This window comes from Aythya fuligula, chromosome 5, assembly GCF_009819795.1.
Source record: "Aythya fuligula isolate bAytFul2 chromosome 5, bAytFul2.pri, whole genome shotgun sequence".
Classification (NCBI taxonomy): Eukaryota; Metazoa; Chordata; class Aves; order Anseriformes; family Anatidae; genus Aythya; species Aythya fuligula.
Genome location: NC_045563.1, coordinates 58047770 through 58055010, shown reverse-complemented (window position 1 = coordinate 58055010; position 7241 = coordinate 58047770).

Below are 7241 nucleotides of genomic sequence, written 5' to 3'. Positions count from 1 at the left end.
AGCTTTATTAACGAGTTATAGCGGCTCGGTTTGGGCTGGGGGATTTTTTTTTTTCCTGAGTGTTTGTGTGCAAATGAAGTATCTTGTTATTTCGCTAAAGAAGAGGGAGGCTTTAATGATGGGAGATCTTTCCGCTCATTGCCCTTTCAAATACAATTGTAGATCGAACTCAGCCTTGTCACGTTGAGGAAAAGTGAATTTCTAACATCCAGGACGTGCCTGTCGACTTTCAGCGAATTGCATCCAATCACCCCCAGGGAATTCAGCTAATGTCTCAGTCTAAACCGGGATGAGGGGAGAAAAACAAATCAAACATTGTCCGGAGTCACGCTTATTATGAAAATGTTTTAAAAGATAGAGAAGGGAAATAATTCAAGACAGCCCAGAATAAAGTTTTAGCCAAATTAATACCATTAGGAGTCCTCGGGAAGAAAAAAAAAAAAATAGGGACAGAAAGCTCAGCTACAAAGTTAAGCATAAAGAGACGATTTATAGCTATATGCTTCCTTTTTTTTTTAAAGCAAAGGTGTTCGTATTTTTTTTTTTTTTAATGAGAAAGCAAGGTTGCAGCATATGAGAATACCAGTCCTATTATAGAGCCGGCTCCAGTGGGATTCTCCACGAGGGGAAACCTTCTCTTGGCTACACTGAGGACACGCTCCCCTGGCTCCATTTCTGCCTTCAGGACGCCTCAGTCCGCGGGACTTCCTCGCGGCACCTGCAGCGGAGCCCCGGAGAGGCCCCTCCGCGCCCCGAGCCCGCGGCCAGCGCCAGCACCGGGGGCTCGCCGGCCCCGGGCTGCTGCGGGAGCCGGGGGACGCGGCGGGGCTCCCGGACCGCCCCGCGGGTGGCACCGCACGCCGGCACCCCAGCCCTTGAAAACCCCGCAAAGGCAGGGCTCTGAGGGCTGCGGTAGGTTGGAGGGGAAGAGCCGGGGGTACCCAGCTTCGGTCAAAGTGCCAGCGGACCGAACCGACGGCTCGAGGGGATAAGAAGATAAAAAAATCAAGCAAAGGAAGAGCAAAACTAGGTTTCTGCAGCCGGGCTTAAATGCAATCCTGGGGGCAAAGAGAAATGTTAGACGAGAAAAGAAACGTGTGGGGAGATAAAAAGAAAGTATTTAAAACCACATACCTTGAACAAGGGCAAGATATCCCAGCTAAAATGCTAGTCAAGTGCCTCTTTCCTTGAAAGCCAAAACCACGTTTCTACTCGCAATATTTGTCCTGTTCTAGAGCGTTTCCTTTGCTTTTTACCGTTTATTGTAGCTAGTCCTGGACCCTGAAGCCTGTGCAATGCCACAGTAAACAAATTGTTCTGATGTGCTTATTATTATTGCTCAAGTTCTGCTTGGATAGAGAATTAAAGCTCATTATTACAGTGTGTGTTGAGAATTGCTCAATCTATGTGAACACGGGGGTTTGGGGCATCCTCGGGAAAAAAAAAAAAAAAAAAAAAAAAAAAGGAAAAAAAAAAAAAGCCACCCTCCATATCACGGTGTAAATCAAATATGTATAATGCTTATAAATTTGTAACACATCGCCGTGCGCCTGCCCCTGCCCCTGCTCCGGCTCCCGCCCCGCGCCCGCGGGGCTCCGGTGCGCGCTGCGCCGCGGAGCCGCTTCCCTCCTTCCCTCTTTTTTCCCTCCTGCCCTCCTTCCTCCCCGGCGAGCCCAGGTGAAGCTGCAGCGCCCGGCGGTGCAGGAGGCAAAGCACGGCCCGGGCGGGGGCTCTCGCCCGATTTCCCCCGGCTTAAGAGCCCCCGGTCCCAGCGGGGACCCAGCGCAGGGCGCAGGTTGCGCGCAGGGGGGCGGCCCCGGGCGGCGTCCGAGGGGGGACAGGGGCCCGGCCCAGGCTGCTTCGGGCGCAGCGATTTGTAGCTTTTATTTTTAATTCCCCCCCCACCCCCTTCTCCTTTTTATTTATTGTTGTTGTTGTTTTGCAGCCGCCCTCGGCCTCTGCGGCGATGCGAAAGCCAAACACGGACTCTGCTCTCGGCGCTCCCCCACCTTCCTGCCTCGCTTCCCTCTCCCTGTATTTTTTTGAGGAGATAAAAAGGCAAACAGAGAGCGCTCTGGTGCTGGCGAGGGGACTGTTTGCCTGCCTCCGCGGAGGCCTGGCCAAGCAGACTTGGCTTCACGCCTGAGCAGTTTCTGGAGAGCGGCGCGTTGGAGAGCAGGGGAGGCAGCACCTGGCCCTGCTTTAGGAGCCATCTCCTTTTATTGACAGCCAGATAAGCAGGCGGGAGCCGTGGTGTTTCCAACGCTTCCCTGGAGGACCCTGCCGGGTTGCAGGGAGCCGCGGCCCCTTAATGGCAGCGGCTCCAAACGCGCCGCGAAACCCTTTAAACCCCTTCCTGGCAGCGCCGCCGGGCCCCCGCCGCCGGGGCCGCCCCCCCGGGGCCGCCGCTACCTGCGGGCCCCGCCGGCGGCTCCGGGCCCGGCCCCGGCCCCGGGGGAGAGCGGGGGGCGAGGGCTGCAGCCGGGGGACCCCGGCACGGGCTGGGGGCGAGCCCCGCGGCACCCCCTGCGCCCCGCCGAGCCCTCGCCTCCCGGCCCCGTCAAAGGCCGCCGCTAATTCGCCTGGCAGCCCCCGCCTCGTCCCCGGCAGAAGGCAGGTTCATGAAACATTTAAGTACAGTTCAATAAAACTATCGGCTGGGGGCGGGGGGTTCTTTTCTGATAAATTATTTACCCTGACAAGTGTGTGCAAATAATGGCCTCTCGCTGCCTCTCTAACGGGAGAGGCTGCGGGCGGGGACCGGCAGCCGGATGGGGCCGCCCCGCTCCGCACCCGGGGCTATTCCCGGGGGGGGGGGGGGCGCGCAGGTACCGGGGCCCCGTGCCCCCGGGGGAGCTGCGGGCGGACAGGGTGCGACCCAGGGGCTGCAGGGCCTGGCCGGGCATAGGGAGTTAGGGGGGTCCCAGCACGGCTTTGGGCAGGGAGTTTGAAGGAGGAGAAAGCCACACCGCGCCTTCAATTTTGTCCCGGCCCGGGGAGAGCCGTCGGGGAGAGCAGCCCGGCTCCGGAGCCAGGAGCGACCCGGGGACAGCGGGGCAGCCCCTACGGAGGAACGGGGGCGCCGTGAGGGGGCTCGGCGGTGCTGAGGGGCCGGGCACGGGCAGCCTGGGCCCGGGCCGGGCCGTGCCGTGCCACCCCAGGCCATGCCGGTGCCGCCGTCGGGGCAGGGCAGGGCAGGGCAGGGCAGGGCAGGGCGCGGCGGGCGGGCGGCGGCCGTGCTCGCGTGGCCCCAAATATCTCATTAGCTAACTAGTGGCCGCCGTGACGTCACCGGGGCGGCCCAGCCAATGGGGGAGGCGCTGCCGTGGGTATTAAGGGAAAGTTAGTGCAAAGGCGGCACCCCGCCTGTACCGCCGGTGACACTTCAGCCGGGTGGCAGCTTCTTGGGTAGGAACCCGCTCACGGGACGGGACGGGACGGGCAAGGGACGCGGCGGGCACCTCCTCCCGGCAGCCGGCCACGGGCCCCGCACATCCTGACAGGTAACAGCCCCCCCGCCCCACCCGCTTGACCCGCAGCCGCCCCCTTTGCTTTGCCCGACGGGGAGGGGGGGAATGGGGACCGCCGGCCGGGACCCCCCCCCTCACACACGCACACAGCCCGGTACAACAGGTGGGGGTCGGAGGGGCAGATCTGGCAGGGGGGGCCCGGCCGCTGTCCGGTGGCGTCCAGAGAGGGGGCGCCCGGCGGTGCCCCCGCTTCCCAAACTTTCCCCGCGGGAGCAGGGGCTGCGGCGCAGCCCCCTCCCCTCCCTTCCCAGCTCTTCCCTTCCCCGCCGCCCCCGGTACCGCGCCCGTCGGGGGCCGCATCCCGGCCGCGGGGGAGCGCCGGGGACTCGCCCTTCGCCCTGCTCGGAGCGGGGTGAAGCCCGGGAGGCGGCCGCCACCCCCCGAAGTCAGGCTTCGCTGCCCGGCCGCGGGTGCCTGCGCTACGTCAGGGCGTTAGTTTGGGGAGAGGGAGAGGCCGGCAAGGTGGCTCTTCCTCCGAAATCACGCCAAACAAAAGAAGAGCGTAAAGGCTGAAACACCGCTTACCTGTCCTCAGGCTTCTCCAAATATTCCTTACGGTACGGTAGCGAGAACGCTCCCTGTGATGCTTCGCTATAACATACCGGTAAATGGACATTCTCCTTCAGTAATAAATCAAACACCATCTATCTCAGATCCTCCTCCCTAATTAGAGATGTTTATTGGAGATGGTGTTTATCCAGCTGTCATGCCGAGAAAAAGCTGTGACATAATTACCTCTGACCAGATAGTCTTTTATATGCATATCTCACTGACATATAAAGCAATCGGTCTGCATTAAAAATGACAAGATCAAATGTTGATTTTAGCCGATATAATAATATTTCTGGTCATTACATTAATTGAAACTCGACTTCCAGGCTCTCCGAATTACGAATCTTGCTATTTAAACTCCCTTTTTTTTTTTTTTTTTTTTTTTTTTTTTTAATGAATGAATGAATGAAGCGAGCAGCTCCGCCAAAGGGCTGGGCAGAGGGAAGCATACCGTGCAAAGTTGCCGCGATAAATCAAACCTGCCAGCACAAAGCGAAACAGCCCGCTGCCCCTCCGCCTAATAAGGCGGTTGACGCGAATCCGAGGAGTTTTCTCCAGCGTTTCCTCGTGGTCCCCCCCGCTTCGCCAAATTTAGGTTTCGCCGCTTATTCCGGAGGCCAGCAAAGCCCGAGCGAGGTGTGAGCGAGGCAGCCCGGGATCCCCCCAGCACTCGCCTGATTTTTCAGGCGTGCGAGCGCGACTCTGCTTCATTTGGTTTCGTGGCGTTGGCAGCTTCTGCGGCCCCATCTGTGTGTTTGGTAGCGAGGGGTGATAAGCTACGAATTGCTCTGTAATTGAAAATATATTTTTGGGAAAGGCTGGTTTTACAAATATCAAGGGTGTAGGCTTTTGATCCTTTCTGCTGCCTGTGTTCTCCAGTTGCTAATAAAACTCGCATTGAGCTCCTTAGTGGCTTGATTAACAGGCAGATTAACTGTTACTGGGGTTTTGAACAGCTTGTCCCAATCAATAGCATTTAAAAAGCCCGTCAGGATGCGCTAAGCTTTCACCCCCCCCCTCCCTCTTCTTTTCTGAAGGCTTTTCGAGAGACTCCGCTTGCCTGACACTTTGCACATATCTGTAATCAAAGGCTTTCCCGTACAGGAGCCCGTACATTCGCCTGCCAGCTTCAGAGCCAGCAAAGTGACTTCGGCGGGGTCCAGAAAGCCTTTTTTTTTTTTTTTTTTTTTTTTTATCCCGGCACACAAAGCTGTGCCTGGCGCAAAAGACCAACAGAAAAAGAGGTTAAATCGATTCCAAACTTTTTGCGGCTTGTTTATGAACTAGAAAAAGCTCCACTTAACTCAGTGTCCTGCGCATTATAGGTTTCAAACACTGTCTCTACATATACAAATAGGCATTAAGTGTCCTGAAGGCAAAAGCATTGTAGTCTAAGACGTCAGGATTTGTGTATCTCTTCAGTTTTAGACCGAACTGGACAAGAGGACTTTAAGCATTTTTCTGGGTATTAAAAAAGGTAGTTTGCAGCCCAGATATTAATCCAACCAGACGATACCGGAGTCCCTAACTCAGCACTTTCCGCTTTCAACACCTAACAAAATACGAAAGGGAAGCAGCCGCTGCTGTTTAACGCAAAATCAAAACTCAGGCAAGAGATCATGTAAAAAGGTGAAAATTATTTTAATTAGGAACAGTAATTATTAAAAAAAAAAAAAAAAAGTGCCGCATATAATAGTTACTTACCTTTTTATATATTTTTTTACCTTTTTTGTTATGCCTTTTTAATTTTTTTTTCTTTGGGAATGTATTAGGAACGGAAAGAGAGAGGGGAAGAGAGAAAAGAGCTGTAGAAAATGCGAGTTGCAGGAACCTTGCGGGGATTTAGCAGCGCTGGGCGCGGTGCCTCGCTCCCGGCCGGGGCCCGGCGCTGCCCTCGCCGCGGGGCTGCTCCCGTCGGTAACCCGCAACGGGAGCGGAGCGGGGTTAGGAGGAGGAAACCACCCCCTGGAGAAAAAGGGGAAAGGAGGGGGGAAGCGATGGGAAAAGAGAGAAAAGGGGGAAAGGAGGGCGAGGCAGGCAGGGCCGTCCCGGAGGGCTAACCTCGGAACGCGAGCGGTGGTGAGAGCTGCTAGGTGAGAACAGGAAATTAAAAGAGGGAGAAAACAAAACAAAACCAAAAAAAAAAAAAATAACAAAAAAGGGCGAGCGAGCCTTCTCTGCGCAGCGTCCAGGCACGGCCGTCTCTGCGGATCCCCTTCCCCCGGCTCGGGGGCGCCGCTGCCGGCAGTGCCCGGGGGGGCTCTCCCTGTGCCCGGCCGGGCCACGGGGGCCGGGAGGGGGGGAGCGCAGGCACCGGCGGGGGGGGCTCGGAGCGGGGCCGCGCAATCCCCGCGCCCGGCGGAGGGAAAATGGCGCCGCGGGGCGGGCCGGGGCCCTCCGGGCACCGGGGCCGCGACGGGGCGGGCGGCGGCGCGGGGCTGCGGGCAGGGACCCCCGCACCCCCCCGAGCACGGCCCCGTCCCGTCCCGTCCCATCCCGCCCCGCTTGGCCCCGCCGCTTTTCTGCCTCCCAACTTTTGCTCGGGGCTCCCGCTCCGCCCGGCCGCCCCTCGCCGTCGCCCCCCGGTGCCCACCCCCGGCCGCCCCGCCGTGACGTCAGCGGCACTCACGCCCCCCTCCCTCCTCCTCCTTTTTATTTTTTTTTTTTCCTTTTTTTTTTTTTTTTCGGCTCGGGTGGGGGCGTTAAAAAGTTTTCTTTCGGGGAGGAGGGAGCACAAAGGCCGCTGCGCCCGAGGGGAAAATAGCAACAAGATTACGGCGTCTTTATTCCGGAGACGAGGCGTAAGAAGGTGCTAATCCAGAGGATGGCTAATTGAGAGCTTGTAAAAATGATATTTGCCTGCAATTGCGGACAAAGTGATTTTTTTATTATTATTATTATTATTTTTTTTATCGCTTTCCTCACTTTAACGCCCCGTGGACGAGAGTAAAAAAAAAAAAAAAAAAAAACGTAAAAGATAAAAAAAAAGAAAAATTGCTCGTTTGGTAGAGAGAGTGCACCACGAAAAAAAATATTTATACAGAACCAAGAATAATAAAAGCAGCCCCTGAGGACGCCACTGACTTCTCCCCAGCAGAGGACTCGCTGCCAGCTCCCCAAATCCCTTCGGAGCGACCGAGAGCCCGGCCACCTTACAAA